The following is a 15,450-nucleotide window of genomic DNA, read 5'->3' as shown; positions in this document are numbered from 1 at the left end:
AGTAAATCAAGCCTTTAAATTGAGAGCAGTAAGTTTTCATTTGGCGATGCTGTTTTTCTTCTGATCAAGGTTGCCAAAAAAAGGTAATTTTCTTTTTTGGTTTTTGCTTTGTGAAATTATTTTGAGCAATTTTTCTCAAACTTGCAGTTGGGGGTAGGATTTAAATTTATTTATTTATTATACAGTTTCTACATCACGCTGTCAAACTTTCAAGGTGGTTTACTATGTTTTTTGGGGTTTTTTCGTTAGCTGCTTAGGTTTAAGCAGGGTACACATTTTAAAAATAAATACACAATAAAAACAAATCAATAACAACACTTGCTCTTCCAGCAAAGCAAACAGAAATCACAGTAAACATCCCTAAGCCTCCAGATCAGTACCAAAGGCCTTCCTAAAAAGGAATACCTTCACATGTTTTCTCACTGCTCCCCCCCCCCCAGCGAATCACCCCCGGCACATCACCTCCACCCCGCTCAAGCGCACCGCTCTTACCTCCTAGGGTTGCAGGGAGCAGTTGCACAGCTGTCGGCTCTGCCGGTTCCATACCCCAGAACAGGAAGTAATGTCAGAGGGAGCAGGGAACCTGCGGAACCGACAGCCGCGTGGCTGCTCCCTGTATCCCCTTGCAGCATGTACCTGGAGAGGACTGCCCCCCACCACCCTGTCCTTGGTACACCACTACATTTTCTAAATTGATTATAGTTTTTCAACAGGCAAATTTGATCTGGGAGCTGATTCCTCAACCTCGCTCCTTCCATATAAAACATTCTCAATCTATGATCTTCCATTCATATATATGGACTAGGGGGCATGTGATGAAGCTAAAAAGTAGTAAATTAAAAATGAATCAGAGAAACCTTTTCTTCACTCAACGTGTAATTAAACTCTGGAATTTGTTGCCAGAGAATGTGGTAAAGGCGGTTAGTTTAGCGGGGTTTAAAAAAAAGGTTTGGCTGGCTTCCTAAAGGAAAAGTCCATAGACCATTATTAAATTGACTTGGGGGAAATCTACTGCTTATTTCTGGGATAAGCAACATAAAATGTTTTGAACTTTTTCGGGATCTTGCCGGGTATTTGTGACCTGGATTGGCTACTGTTGCAAACAGGACGCTGGGCTTGATGGATCTTTGGTCTGTCCCAATGTGGCAATACTTATGTACTTAAATTTCACAGTAGGGAATGGATCCTCAGAAGCTTAGCCGAGGTTGGGAGGCGGGGCTGGTGTTTGGGTGGTGGGGCTAGTTCTGGGCAAGACTTCTACGGTCTGTGTCCTGAAAATGGCAGATACAAATCAAGGTAAGGTATACACAAGAAGTAGCACATATGAGTTTATCTTGTTGGGCAGACTAGATGGACCGTGCAGGTGTTTTTCTGCCGTCATCTACTATGTTACTATGTTACTATGTAAGTAACAAACTTGTTATCAGAGCAAAGGGATCTTTAGTGCAAAAAGTAGCAAGTTACTTTACAGCACACCCTTCAGGAAAAAAATGATGAATCTGACGTTCAAAATGATTTTTGCAGCTAAGTGGTAGTTAACCAAATACATCATTTTTGCTGAAACTTCAGGAACAGCCCTGGTAGAATTTTGGCCATAAGCACATAAGCACCACCATACTGGGAAAAGACCAAGGGTCCATCAAGCCCAGCATCCTCTCTCCGACAGCAGCCAATCCAGGCTTCAAGAACCTGGCAACCCCCCCCCCCCCCAAAAAAAAAAAAAAAAGAGATTTTTTAATAATGTTCAACAGGAATCTGTCCAAACACCCCTTAAATTCCGTAAGGCCAGCTGCTGTCACTACATTCTCCGGCAACGAGTTCTAGAGTCCAACTACACACTGAGTAAAGAAAAACTTTCTCCTATTTGTTTTAAATCTACCATATTCTAGCTTCATCTTGTGTCCCCTGGTTCTATTATTGTTTGAAAGTGTAAACAAACGCTTCATATCTGTCCGCTCTACTCCGCTCATTATCTTGTAGACTTTTATCATATCACCCCTCAGCCGCCTTTTCTCCAAGAGTCCTAACCTTCTTAGCCTTTCCTCATAGGGGAGTGGTTCCATCCCTTTTATCATTTTTGTCGCCCTTCTCCAATTCCTTTATATCTTTTTTGAGCTGCGGCGATCAGAATTGGACACAATATTTGAGGTGCAGTCACACCATGGAGCAATACAACGGGATTATAACATCCTTGTGTTTATTTTCCATCCCTTTCCTAATAATACTCAACATTCTGTGTGCTTTCCTAGCTGCCGCAGCACACTAAGCAGAAGTTTTCAACATCTTATCAACGATGACTGTAATTTGGGTTCTTCTTACCCACATGCAGACAGCTTGATATTTTCTCAGAAGTTATCTATTTGGAAAGAAGAGAGCTGAGATGCATCCTAGAGAGCAGCAAGTATTCTTTGGATCACACTAATACATTACACTATCTGGATAACTTTATTCATTTAATTAGGACAGCACAAAGGGCTGCATAACTTAGGGGCCCTTTTACTAAGCTGCAGTAGTAAGTGGCCCACAATAGTGTGGGCACGTGGAATTGCCACGCTCCCAGATCGCTTACTACCACACCTGTAAAATCCCTATTTTTTTCAATGGTGGCGTAAATGGCCATACACTAATAAAAAAAATCTGCCTACGGACATTTACTGCCTGACCCTTACTGCCTCCTGTTTAGCAGGTGGTAAGAGCTCATGCATTAACCCAGAGGTAATTGGTCAGCGTGCACTGCTGTCCGATTATCAGTGGGTGCACCTACACCGCGGGTCTGCACCGGAAAATAAAAATATTTTTTTTTCCGGCACAGGATACAGCGCACAGCAAAATAAGAACTACCGCCAGTGGGCTCACAATCTAAGTTTTTTTTGTATCTGGGGCAATGGAGGGTTATGTGATTTGCCTAGGGTCATAAGGAACCACAGTGGAAATTGAACCTGGTTCCCCTGGTTCTCAGCCCGTTGCACTAATCATTAGGCTACTCCTAATGGACACAACAAGTGGAAAATCTCCAACCCCTTTAAGATGGCCTCTAGAATGACATGAGGAAGGACCTAGCGAAGCTAGAGGAATGGACCGATATTTGTCAACTAAGGTTTAATCCCCAAAAATGCCAGGTCATGCACTTGGGTCGCAAAAATCCGAGGGAACGGTACAGTATAGGTGGTGAAGTGCTTCAGTGTACGAAGGAAGAGCAGGACTTGGGGGTGATTGTATCTGATGACCTTAAAGCTTCCAAACAGGTAGAAAAAGCGACGGTCAAAGCCAGAAGGATGCTTGGGTACAAAAAGAGAGGCATGACCAGCAGGAAAAAGGAGGTGATAGTGCCATTGTATAAGTCTCTGGTGAGGCCTCATTTGGAGTACTGCATGCAGTTCTGGAGACCGCACCTATGGAATGATATAAACAGGATGGAGTCGGTCCAGAGGGGGGCTACAAAATTAGTAAGCAGTCTTGAACGCAAAAATTATAGGGACAGGCTTATGAACCTCAACATGTATATGCTGGAAGAGAGGAGGGAGAGAGGAGACATGATAGAAATGTTTAAATATCTCAAGGGCATTTATGTACAGGAAGAGAGCCTTTTCCAAATGAAGAAGAGCTCTGGAATGAGGGGGCACATGATAAAGTTAAGAGGGAACAGGCTTAGGAGTAACCTAAGTATTATTTCACAGAAAGGGTGGTGGGAGCGTGGAATGGCCTCCCGGTGGAGGTGGTGGAGTCGAGGACTGTTCCAGAATTTTAAAAGGCATGGGATAAGCATGTGGGATTGCTTAGGAACAGGAAGAATTAGGGGTTACAGAGGATGGGCAGACTGGATGGGTCATATGGCCTTTATCTGCCATCATGTTTCTATGTTTCAATGTTTCTAGAAGCATCAAGTCATGTGTTAGTAGACTAATGCTCCTGAGGAGTTGTAATGTCAGCTCAAACCTGACATTATTTTCCAGGAATACACAGCTTGTGAAGTCAAACACCAGCTGCACTATTCAATTTACATATTAATGAGCTGCTTTGCATCTGATTACTAATGAGCTCATTTTGCTGTAAAATAACCCACAAATTTGTCATTTAGGATGAGCTAAAAATCATGTGTTATGCCCTTAATGCAGCTCAGATATGGTTAGTGCAGCGAGCTTTGATCCTGGTGACCTGGGTTCAATTCCCACTGCAGCTTCTTGTGATCTTGAGCAAGTCACTTAACTCTCCATTGCCCCAGGTACAAAAACAGATTGTGAGCCCTCTAGGGACAGAGAAAGTACCTTCATATGTGTACAGCACTTGGTACATCTAGTAGCGCTATAGAAATGATTAGTAGTAGTAGTAATAACCAGATATCTCCCCCCTCCCCTTGTTAAATGGAAAACTTATCTTTTTAAGTTTCAGACAGCCTACCATATTCAGTGGGCCACCTTAAACATGTAGTGTGACTAATAATCAGTATAAAGAGAAATGTCATTCACTATCTTTTTTGCAAGGGCCAACCCACCAAACATTCACACAGTGACATTAATGGTTTGTTGATGCCATACTGCTATAACTGTATAAAAATTACCATTTTTGTTTTGTGGCTATTTTACATGAGCAAAAGCAGCATTCATATTTCTCACAGTACCACTTCTGACCAGAAGTGTTGCCAGGTGTTGATGTCAGGGGAAGCAGACCTGTTGTGAATTAAGCAGCAGTGTGACCCTCAAATGCTGATCTGTATAGGTGGCATTTTATTCAAAATCTGTTTGGGGGAGCAGATGCTCCCTTTGCACCCCTCCCCCCACCTTAGCTATGCCTCTGCTTCTGACCCTAGAAACATATAAAAAGAGATTACAACACTATACTAGGAAGGGTTGACAGCAAGGTTTATAGCTGAATACCAACTTAACTGTGGAGGAGTGGCCTAGTGGTTAAGTTGGTGGACTTTGGTCCTGGGGAACTGAGTTCAACTCCCACTTCAGGCACAGTCAGTTCCTTGTTACTCTGAGAAAGTCACTTAACCCTCCATTGCCGTATTGAGCGGGGTACAAATGTAACAAAAAAAAAAATTCAATGTCAAATGCTAATCAGGTTACAATCACCTTATTTGTGTTGAACAGGATTTTAGGTTTTTCCTCAAATTTGGTGGGCAAAAATATGTCTAAGTTTCTCCAAAACATCTAGGACAAAATACTTTCTGATCTTATCCAATTCACCAGAATCTGCCCCCTGAGGATCCCGTGACTCAAGCAATCAGCTGATAGTCCCATAAAGCCCAGCATCTAAAGCTTTTAATTCTACAGTTTTTATTAAGTAGAGGAGTGTAGTAGCCGTGTGGTTATCAATAGAAATCAAACAAAATAAAACATGGAAAAGAAAATAAGATGATACCTTTTTTATTGGACATAATACATTTCTTGATTAGCTTTCGAAGGTTGCCCTTCTTCGTCAGATCGGAAATAAGCAAATGTGCTAGCTCACAGTGTATATAAGTGAAAACATTCAAGCATTACTATGACAGTAAAATAGATACTATTGGAGATTCTACATCGGAATGTTGCTATTCCACTAGCAACATTCCATGTAGAAGGCTGCGCAGGCTTCTGCTTCTGTGAGTCTGACGTCCTGCACGTATGTGCAGGACATCAGACTCACAGAAGCAGAAGCCTGCGCGGCCACATTGGTGATCTACAAGGGCCGACTTCTACATGGAATGTTGCTAGTGGAATAGCAACATTCCATGTAGAATCTATAGAAATCAAACAAAATAAAACATGGAAAAGAAAATAAGATGATACCTTTTTTATTGGACATAACTTAATACATTTCTTGATTAGCTTTCGAAGGTTGCCCTTCTTCGTCAGATCGGAAATAAGCAAATGTGCTAGCTGACAGTGTATATAAGTGAAAACCTTCAAGCATTACTATGACAGTCTGACAGGGTGGGAGGAGGGGGGTGGGTAGGAAGTATGCATGGGGACATCAAAGCATATCATTGATATTCTAACAGGGTGGGTGTGGATAGGTGAGGGGAGGGTGATCAACAGAGACATACAGCTTTATGGTTTATAATGGGCTAGGAACCCCAGATCCTTGTTAAGTCCTTTCTGTTGGGTGTTAAAATATTCAATCATTCTGACTTCAAAGGTCTTACGTTCTGGTATGGTTTTAAAGTTACCTTTCAGTATTCTCACTGTGAAATCACTGGTACAGTGTCCTGGTTCTATGAAGTGCTGTCCCACCGGGGTAGGGGCCCTACTGGCTGTATTGTTCATGTGATGTCTATGTAAATTGAATCTTGTATTAAGCATCTGGCCTGTTTCTCCAATATAGCATCCTTCATTACATTTTTTACACTGAATGATATATACCACATTGGAAGATGAGCAAGTGAAAGATCCCTTTATGTTGAATATCTTTCCTTTCTGGATGACTTTGGGGTCCTGTGAAATATTTTGGCATAGTTTGCAACTGGATAAATTACAGGGAAGTGTGCCCTTCTGTTCCTTTTCAGTCTATGATGGAAGTTTACTTCTGATTAGCTTGTGTTTTAAGTTGGGTGGCTGTCGGAAGGCCAGTACTGGTGGGGATGGGAATATCTCTTTCAGTAATTCATCCTCCTAGAGTATAGGTTGTAGATCTCTTATGATTTTCCTCAGTTTTTACAGCTCTGGATTGTATGTCACTACAAGGGGGATTCTGTCTGTGGATTTTTTCTCCTTGTACTGTAGCAGATTCTCCCTGGGTGTTTTGAGGGAGGAGGCAATATTCTTGGAGATTATTTTGGGGTTGTAGCCTTTCTGTTTGAAGGATGCAGTCAGTATTTGGAGAAACAGGCCAGATGCTTAAGACAAGATTCAATTTACATAGACATCACATGAACAATGCAGCCAGTAGGGCCCCCATCCCGGTGGGACAGCACTTCACAGAACCAGGACACTGTACCAGTGATTTCACAGTGAGAATACTGAAAGGTAACTTTAAAACCATACCAGAACGTAAGACCTTTGAAGTCAGAATGATTGAATATTTTAACACCCAACAGAAAGGACTTAACAAGGATCTGGGGTTCCTAGCCCATTATAAACCATAAAGCTGTATGTCTCTGTTGATCACCCCACCCCTCACCTATCCACACCCATCCTGTTAGAATATCAATGATATGCTTTGATGTCCCCATGCATACTTCCTACCCACCCCCCTCCTCCCACCCTGTCAGACTGTCATAGTAATGCTTGAATGTTTTCACTTATATACACTGTGAGCTAGCACATTTGCTTATTTCCGATCTGACGAAGAAGGGCAACCTTCGAAAGCTAATCAAGAAATGTATTAAGTTATGTCCAATAAAAAAGGTATCATCTTATTTTCTTTTCCATGTTTTATTTTGTTTGATTTCTATTGATACAGTTTTTATTAAAACAAATATTTTTAAAACATACAGTCATAGCTCCCAGCAGCAACTCCAGATCAACTCTTTGCTCACCTTGCCTCTTTACTGGTCTATAATGACTGTATGAATTATTTTCATTTTTTTAAAATACTTTATGAATACTGTTTAAGACGTTAAAACAAATTCACATCCGGACTTTAGATTATTTAACTCATATCTCAAAAAACTGTGTTTTTTTTTCAATGCTAGATAACTTAGCTTTATTTGCTATCAAAGGTAATGGGACCGCTGACCGACATGTGACATGTTTTGCTTATGCGGCGTCAGGGTCCGGCCCACGCAATGTTCACCTTTGTATGTGTGCTCCTTGAAGTTAATTCAAGCAATCAACTGACAGAAATATAGAAAGACAGAATATAAAGGTAAGAAGCAGAAGGTCCATCAAACCTGCCCAGTTGTGTTTCTATTGTACCTTTAACCTACCACAATATCACCTTGTATTTGTTCCTCTACCGAACTTGGCGAACGCCTTTACGGTACTATGTACGCCACATTGAGCCTGCAAATAGGTGGGAAAATGTGGGATACAAAGGTAACAAATAAATAAAAAAATAAACTGTATACATGTGAAGGGCACTGACATTTATGAACCCATGTCTTGGAAGACTGCAGGCCTATGCAAATGTGAAATAATTTATTTATTTTTTTCATAATAGCCTTGAGAAAATAATGGCAACATTTAAAAAAATGAAAAAAAATCTGGCATTTTTTTAATGCTAGCTCCAGCAAAGGATGGTTTATGCTAACTATGTGCTACTAAATGATTGAATGTGTGTGTGAAAAGATGCCCTTCAGCCAATAATCCTAAAACCTTATTTCAAGATATCCGTCTCACTTAGCTAATGGGAAATCACATTTAATTAGACGAAATATACTTAGAGTGCAAAATTAAAGAGTTCTCTTTCGTTCTGACTGAAGTGTCAGCTGTTTATCAACTAAAGTAGATATCAGTTAGAATATAGTTATTCATATTTCCATTTATCTTGGTGTTCGTGTCATGTCTAAAGCAAAGAAAAAAATTCTCTGCTATTGCGCTGTATGTAAATTATCTTCTCATGTCCATCCAGCAGTCAAGTTTCTGCCGCTGCAGTGCGTCAGTAGGGATGCACGTTCATTTGAAATGAGACATGTCAAATGTTTCTTATGTTGTTTCATTTCATTTTCAACCTGAAACATCAAGTTGAGCATCATTGCCCACTATGAAGGAATGCTACGATGGGGTCCTTTTACCAAGCTCTGGTAAAAAGGGCCCTGCGCTAGCAGCAGGGGCCTTTCTAGCAGGGGCGTAGCTATGGGGGGGCCACGGGATATTCCAGGCACCTGTATTAAATATGTGAGTCTATGCAGCCGACTATCTTATGCGGTTAAGTGCAATATTCAGCACTTAACCACCTAAGTGTCAGCACATAAAGATAAGACCATATTTTTTGTGGTCTGATATGGCCACTTAACTTAGGGCCACTTTTACAAAACTGCGGTACCTGTACCACCGCTTTGCCATGCGCCAATCTGGCACTACCACCAGGCTACTCTGGGAGCTTGTCAGTTGTGCCTGCCTTCATCGCGTGCCATTTCTGACACTGAAAAAATAGTTTTCTTTTTTAGCACCAGGGGCTTACCCAGTGGTAATTGGGCAGCCCTGTGCACTTCCTGGTTACTGCCAGGTTACAGCGGAGCCCTTACTGCCTCTTAAATAGGTGCTGGTAAGGGCTCCCCTAGGAAATGGCTGTGTGGCAATTGTTCACCTTACCACACGGCCATTTCCTTTTCGTAAAACAAACAAACAAACAAACAAACAAACTTTTATCGCCGCTTGATAGAAGGGGCCCTTAGGTAGTTAAGAGCTGAATACTGGCACTGACTCTGCCCATGGACCACCCACAAAATAGCCAGCTCTCAGTTTAGTGGTCTGCAGAGGCGTAGCCAGACAACAGATTTTGGGTGGGCCTAGGCAAGGATTGGGTGGGCACCAAGTGTTCTCCCCCCCCCCCCCCCCCAAAAAAAAAAAAATAAAATAATTATCTCAGCTGGTGGGAAAACGCTTCTTTCCACCTTGGCAGCAGGCATGTGCTGAAAACTGAGCATGCGCAGGTGCTGGTGTCGTGGAGAGTAGCGTTTTCATTACCATCAGGGGAAATCTTCAGCTGGCGGAGCTTGGGATTCCCACCAGTTACCACTAAACATGTGCTACTGTTGGGTGGGCCTGAGCCATAAATGGGTGGGCCCTGGCCCACCCAAGCCCACCTGTGGCTACGCCACTGGTGGTCTGTGGTGATATTCAACGGCATTAATCATTTAAATACTGCTAAATATCAGTGGATAGCTCTGCATAAGTGATTTAACCAGCTAGGAGCCGTTTCTGGCCAGTTAAATCACTTTGAACATTGATCCCCTAGATAAAACAAACAAAAAATTCAACGTATGCACCTTTACAAGTCCAGCATCTGTGAGTTGGGCTCAGCAAGACCTCATGCCATGTTGCGACCATCCTCAAGCATTGGAGAGCAGCCTGGTCCACTTCTTGCCCAGCCATTGGTCTAGTCTGTAGATGATCCCTCTTTTGCCACGTTAACTTGGGCATAAAACATGGGTTGTCCTTCCTCCTCTGCTCCACTTGAAGCTGCTCAGGCACTTTGAAGCTTATACGAATTTCAGCAACAAGACAAGTGATAGAACAGAGACATTAAGGGACCCTTTTACTAAGCTGCGTAAGCGTCTACGCGCGTCCAACGCATGCCAAAATGGAGTTACCACCCTGCTACCGTGTGGCTCTTACGGTAATTTCATTTTTGGCACACATCTGATACGCGCGCCCAAAAACTAATTTTTATTTTCGGACGCACGTATCAGACGAGCACCAAGTGGTATTTGACATGCGTAGGTCATTACCACGTGAGACTTTACCGCTAGGTCAATGGCTGGCGGTAAGGTCTCAGACCCAAAATGAATGTGCGGCAATTTTCATTTTGCTGTACGTCCATTTTTGTCAAAAATTTTAAAAAGGCATTTTTTTGCAGGTGCGCTGAAAAATGATTCTGCGCGCACCCAAAACACGCGTCTACACTACCGCAGGCCATTGGGCTTTTATGTATATTATTATTATTGTTTTTTGCATTTGTATCCCACATTTTCCCACTTCTTTGCAGGCTCAATGTGGCTTACATAATACCGAAAATGGCGTTAACCGATTCCGGTGTGAACAAATACAAGGTGTGAACAATATCGAGGTGATATTATAGTAGAATGAGGTACATTGTCTTTACCATACATAAGTCCCAGTGTGGCATTACTTATGTAGTTATGTACATGTATGGTAAACGGTAAAGGCAATTGGGGAGACCTTAGAGAGGGAGAGGAAGAGTTAGGATATGTCCATTACGGTCTTTGGTTACGTTGTGTCGCAAATGTCCAGGTTTTTTATGTTGGGTCGGTGGGGTATGCAAAATGTTTCTTCACAAAAGTGTACTGGCTACAAGGAATAGCCTCACAGTGGAGAACGCAAGGACCAAAACAGTAAGAGAATTCAAGAAAATCTGGGATAAGCACAGATGATCCATAATTCTAAAGAAGTGACGATAAATCAGTGATTAACTGTGGTCTATGGCATGCAGCATAAAGTGTATCTTTCTTTCCCTCTCTACTTTCCATATTTCCATTTGTTGTTTTTCATCTAAAGTCCAAGCATATGAAGTATGTTTTTTTTCTTTCCCTTTCTTTCTGCTTCCCTTACTTTTGCATATTTAAATAAGTTGTTGGGGTTCTGCTGTACTATTCATCATCTGAAACCCAAGCACTTGAAAAATGTTTCTTTTTTTTTCTCTTTTTCTACTTTCCATATTTAAGTAATTGGGTGGGGTCCAACTGTACCATTCATCATGTGAATCCTATTCACATATCACATGGATACATGTACTGTTGGAAGTTAATATAAACTAGTAAAAAATGGCTTTGATTAATGAGCATTTTAAATTAAAAAAGAATTGTTTATCCTTTTAAATAATGCTAAGATTCTGGAAGAAACTATGAAACTAATAGGTAACACATTTAAAAGAAATCAGAGAAATACAATTAAGCTGTGGAATTTGTTGTCCAATGTGGTCAAGGCAATTATTCTAGCTCAGTATGAAAAGGGATTTAGACAAGTTCCTGGAGGAAAAGTCTAAAAGCCAGGGAAAGCCACTGCTTATCTTTGGGAGTGAATAAAAAGGAACAGATCTACTGTCCTTGGGTTCCAGTGGTACTTTTAAGGTTGCCAGCTGGCTCCAGATTTGCCTGATGGGATTGATCCAGTACAGTTTAGACCTCGTATGCAGCGATTTGTACTTCTGATTTTCAATCTGGATTACTTAAGAAAAGCAAGACTACAAGTACCTGCATGTAATGGGGTAAAACCTGTACTGAACCTATCAGGGAAATCTGGAACCAGTTGGCAGCACTGGCATGTGATCTGAATTAGCCTCTGTCTTTTTGCACCAACAGACAAGATGCTGGGCCTTTGGTCTGACTTAGTAAGGAACATCTTATGTTCTTAGGTTCCTATGTACAGACATATATTTTAGCAGAATATATATATATATATATATATATACACAGTGGGGGAAATAAGTATTTGATCCCTTGCTGATTTTGTAAGTTTGCCCACTGACAAAGACATGAGCAGCCCATAATTGAAGGGTAGGTTATTGGTAACAGTGAGAGATAGCACATCACAAATTAAATCCGGAAAATCACATTGTGGAAAGTATATGAATTTATTTGCATTCTGCAGAGGGAAATAAGTATTTAATCCCTCTGGCAAACAAGACCTAATACTTGGTGGCAAAACCCTTGTTGGCAAGCACAGCGGTCAGACGTCTTCTGTAGTTGATGATGAGGTTTGCACACATGTCAGGAGGAATTTTGGTCCACTCCTCTTTGCAGATCATCTCTAAATCATTAAGAGTTCTGGGCTGTCGCTTGGCAACTCGCAGCTTCAGCTCCCTCCATAAGTTTTCAATGGGATTAAGGTCTGGTGACTGGCTAGGCCACTCCATGACCCTAATGTGCTTCTTCCTGAGCCACTCCTTTGTTGCCTTGGCTGTATGTTTTGGGTCATTGTCGTGCTGGAAGACCCAGCCACGACCCATTTTTAAGGCCCTGGCGGAGGGAAGGAGGTTGTCACTCAGAATTGTACGGTACATGGCCCCATCCATTCTCCCATTGATGCGGTGAAGTAGTCCTGTGCCCTTAGCAGAGAAACACCCCCAAAACATAACATTTCCACCTCCATGCTTGACAGTGGGGACGGTGTTCTTTGGGTCATAGGCAGCATTTCTCTTCCTCCAAACACGGCGAGTTGAGTTCATGCCAAAGAGCTCAATTTTTGTCTCATCTGACCACAGCACCTTGTCCCAATCACTCTCGGCATCATCCAGGTGTTCACTGGCAAACTTCAGACGGGCCGTCACATGTGCCTTCCGGAGCAGGGGGACCTTGCGGGCACTGCAGGATTGCAATCCGTTATGTCGTAATGTGTTACCAATGGTTTTCGTGGTGACAGTGGTCCCAGCTGCCTTGAGATCATTGACAAGTTCCCCCCTTGTAGTTGTAGGCTGATTTCTAACCTTCCTCATGATCAAGGATACCCCACGAGGTGAGATTTTGCGTGGAGCCCCAGATCTTTGTCGATTGACAGTCATTTTGTACTTCTTCCATTTTCTTACTATGGCACCAACAGTTGTCTCCTTCTCGCCCAGCGTCTTACTGATGGTTTTGTAGCCCATTCCAGCCTTGTGCAGGTGTATGATCTTGTCCCTGACATCCTTAGACAGCTCCTTGCTCTTGGCCATTTTGTAGAGGTTAGAGTCTGACTGATTCACTGAGTCTGTGGACAGGTGTCTTTCATACAGGTGACCATTGCCGACAGCTGTCTGTCATGCAGGTAACGAGTTGATTTGGAGCATCTACCTGGTCTGTAGGGGCCAGATCTCTTACTGGTTGGTGGGGGATCAAATACTTATTTCCCTCTGCAGAATGCAAATAAATTCATATACTTTCCACAATGTGATTTTCCGGATTTAATTTGTGATGTGCTATCTCTCACTGTTACCAATAACCTACCCTTCAATTATGGGCTGCTCATGTCTTTGTCAGTGGGCAAACTTACAAAATCAGCAAGGGATCAAATACTTATTTCCCCCACTGTATATATATTTATTTATTTATAAATATATATATATACATACATACACTAAAAAAAGGAAGATCTGGCTCTTACATAAGTACATATAAGTACATAAGTAATGCCACATTGGGAAATGACCAAGGGTCCATCGAGCCCAGCATCCTGTCCACGACAGTGGCCAATCCAGGCCAAGGGCACCTGGCAAGCTTCCCAAATGTACAAACATTCTATACATGTTATTCCTGGAATTGTGGATTTTTCCCAAGTCCATTTAGTAGTGGTTTATGGACTTGTTCTTTTGGAAACCGTCTAACCCCTTTTTAAACTCTGCCATGTTCTCCGGCAACGAATGCCAGAGTTTAATTATGCGTTGGGTCTGCAAATAGGTGGGAAAATGTGGGGTAGAAATGCAACAAATAAATAAATATTTTCTCCAATTTGTTTTAAATTTACTACACTGTAGTTTCATCGCATGCCCCCTAGTCCTAGTATTTTTGGGAAGCGTGAAGACACTTCACATCCACCTGTTCCACTCCACTCATTATTTTATAAACATCTATCATGTCTCCCCTCAGCCGTCTCTTCTCCAAGCTGAAAAGCCTAGCCTCCTTAGTCTTTCTTCATAGGGAAGTCGTCCATCCCCGCTATCATTTTAGTCGCCCTTCGCTGCACCTTTTCCAATTCTACTATATCTTTCTTGAGATGCGGCGACCAGAATTGAACACAATACTCAAGGTGCCGTCGCACCATGGAGCGATACAACGGCATTATAACATCCTCACACCTGTTTTCCATACCTTTCCTAATAATACCCAGCATTCTATTCGCTTTCCTAGCCGCAGCAGCACACTGAGCAGAAGGTTTCAGTGTATTATCGACGACGACACCCAGATCCCTTTCTTGGTCCGTAACTCCTAACGTGGAACCTTGCATGACGTAGCTATAATTCAAGTTCTTTTTGCCACATGCATCACCTTGCACGTGGGAAAAAAGAACCCGAATTAATGCTACGTCATGCAAGGTTCCACGTTAGGAGTTACGGACCAAGAAAGGGATCTGGGGTCTTTCACCAGTAGAAGAAGAAATGGAATAGAGTGAAATTTTTTTATGTTTAAAATCAATAGGCTGGAAATAACAGTGGTTCAATTCAAACTAGCAGGTCAAGAGACAGGAACAGCCAGTACTGCCCTAAAATAGCAAATGAACATGTGTCACTAAAGCAAAATGTGGAGTAAATTTACCCTTTCCATTTAAGACAGATAATTCTAAATAGCCTGCGTAATCCTTTGAAAACTTCCTTTAAAGCTCTAGCAAAGATTGGCCAGTCACTCAGAAGTCTCTTCGGATTCCTGTTCTGTGCTTTAGATTCTGAGCTTCTCCACATACCACAGATGTTTATTGCTATCTGACTTCAGCCTTCAAAGGCTGAGCTTCTTTTCATGGCTTCACGGTTATTAAAAAATGAAATCATCTAAGACTTAGCCTGAGCTTCATTATGCTTTTAATGAGATGTAATAATCAGCTATCAGACTTGTACTACCTTCTCAAAAATAGGATGAAGAAGACAGTGTGGGTCCGCCATGTCATTCCACACAATTTAGTCATATGTTCAGGTTGCCATCCCTTGCTCTATGGAAAGCTGGAAGAACGTGGAGGGGAAGCCACTGAAAACGACCCTTATTACACGATTGTGAATGTGGTCTACAAGCCAGCCTTAACTAACCCCTGAGCACCCAAACTAAAGGGACCTTTTACAAGCATCAGTAAGCTCAACGTGGGCTTACCGTATGCTAACCCGGAACTACCACCGCAGTGGCGTAGCCAAGAGTGGGCTCAGGTGGGCCCAGGCCCACCCAGTAGC

This window comes from Microcaecilia unicolor, chromosome 8 (assembly GCF_901765095.1).
Source record: "Microcaecilia unicolor chromosome 8, aMicUni1.1, whole genome shotgun sequence".
Lineage (NCBI taxonomy): Eukaryota > Metazoa > Chordata > Amphibia > Gymnophiona > Siphonopidae > Microcaecilia > Microcaecilia unicolor.
This window is presented reverse-complemented; position numbering follows the sequence as displayed.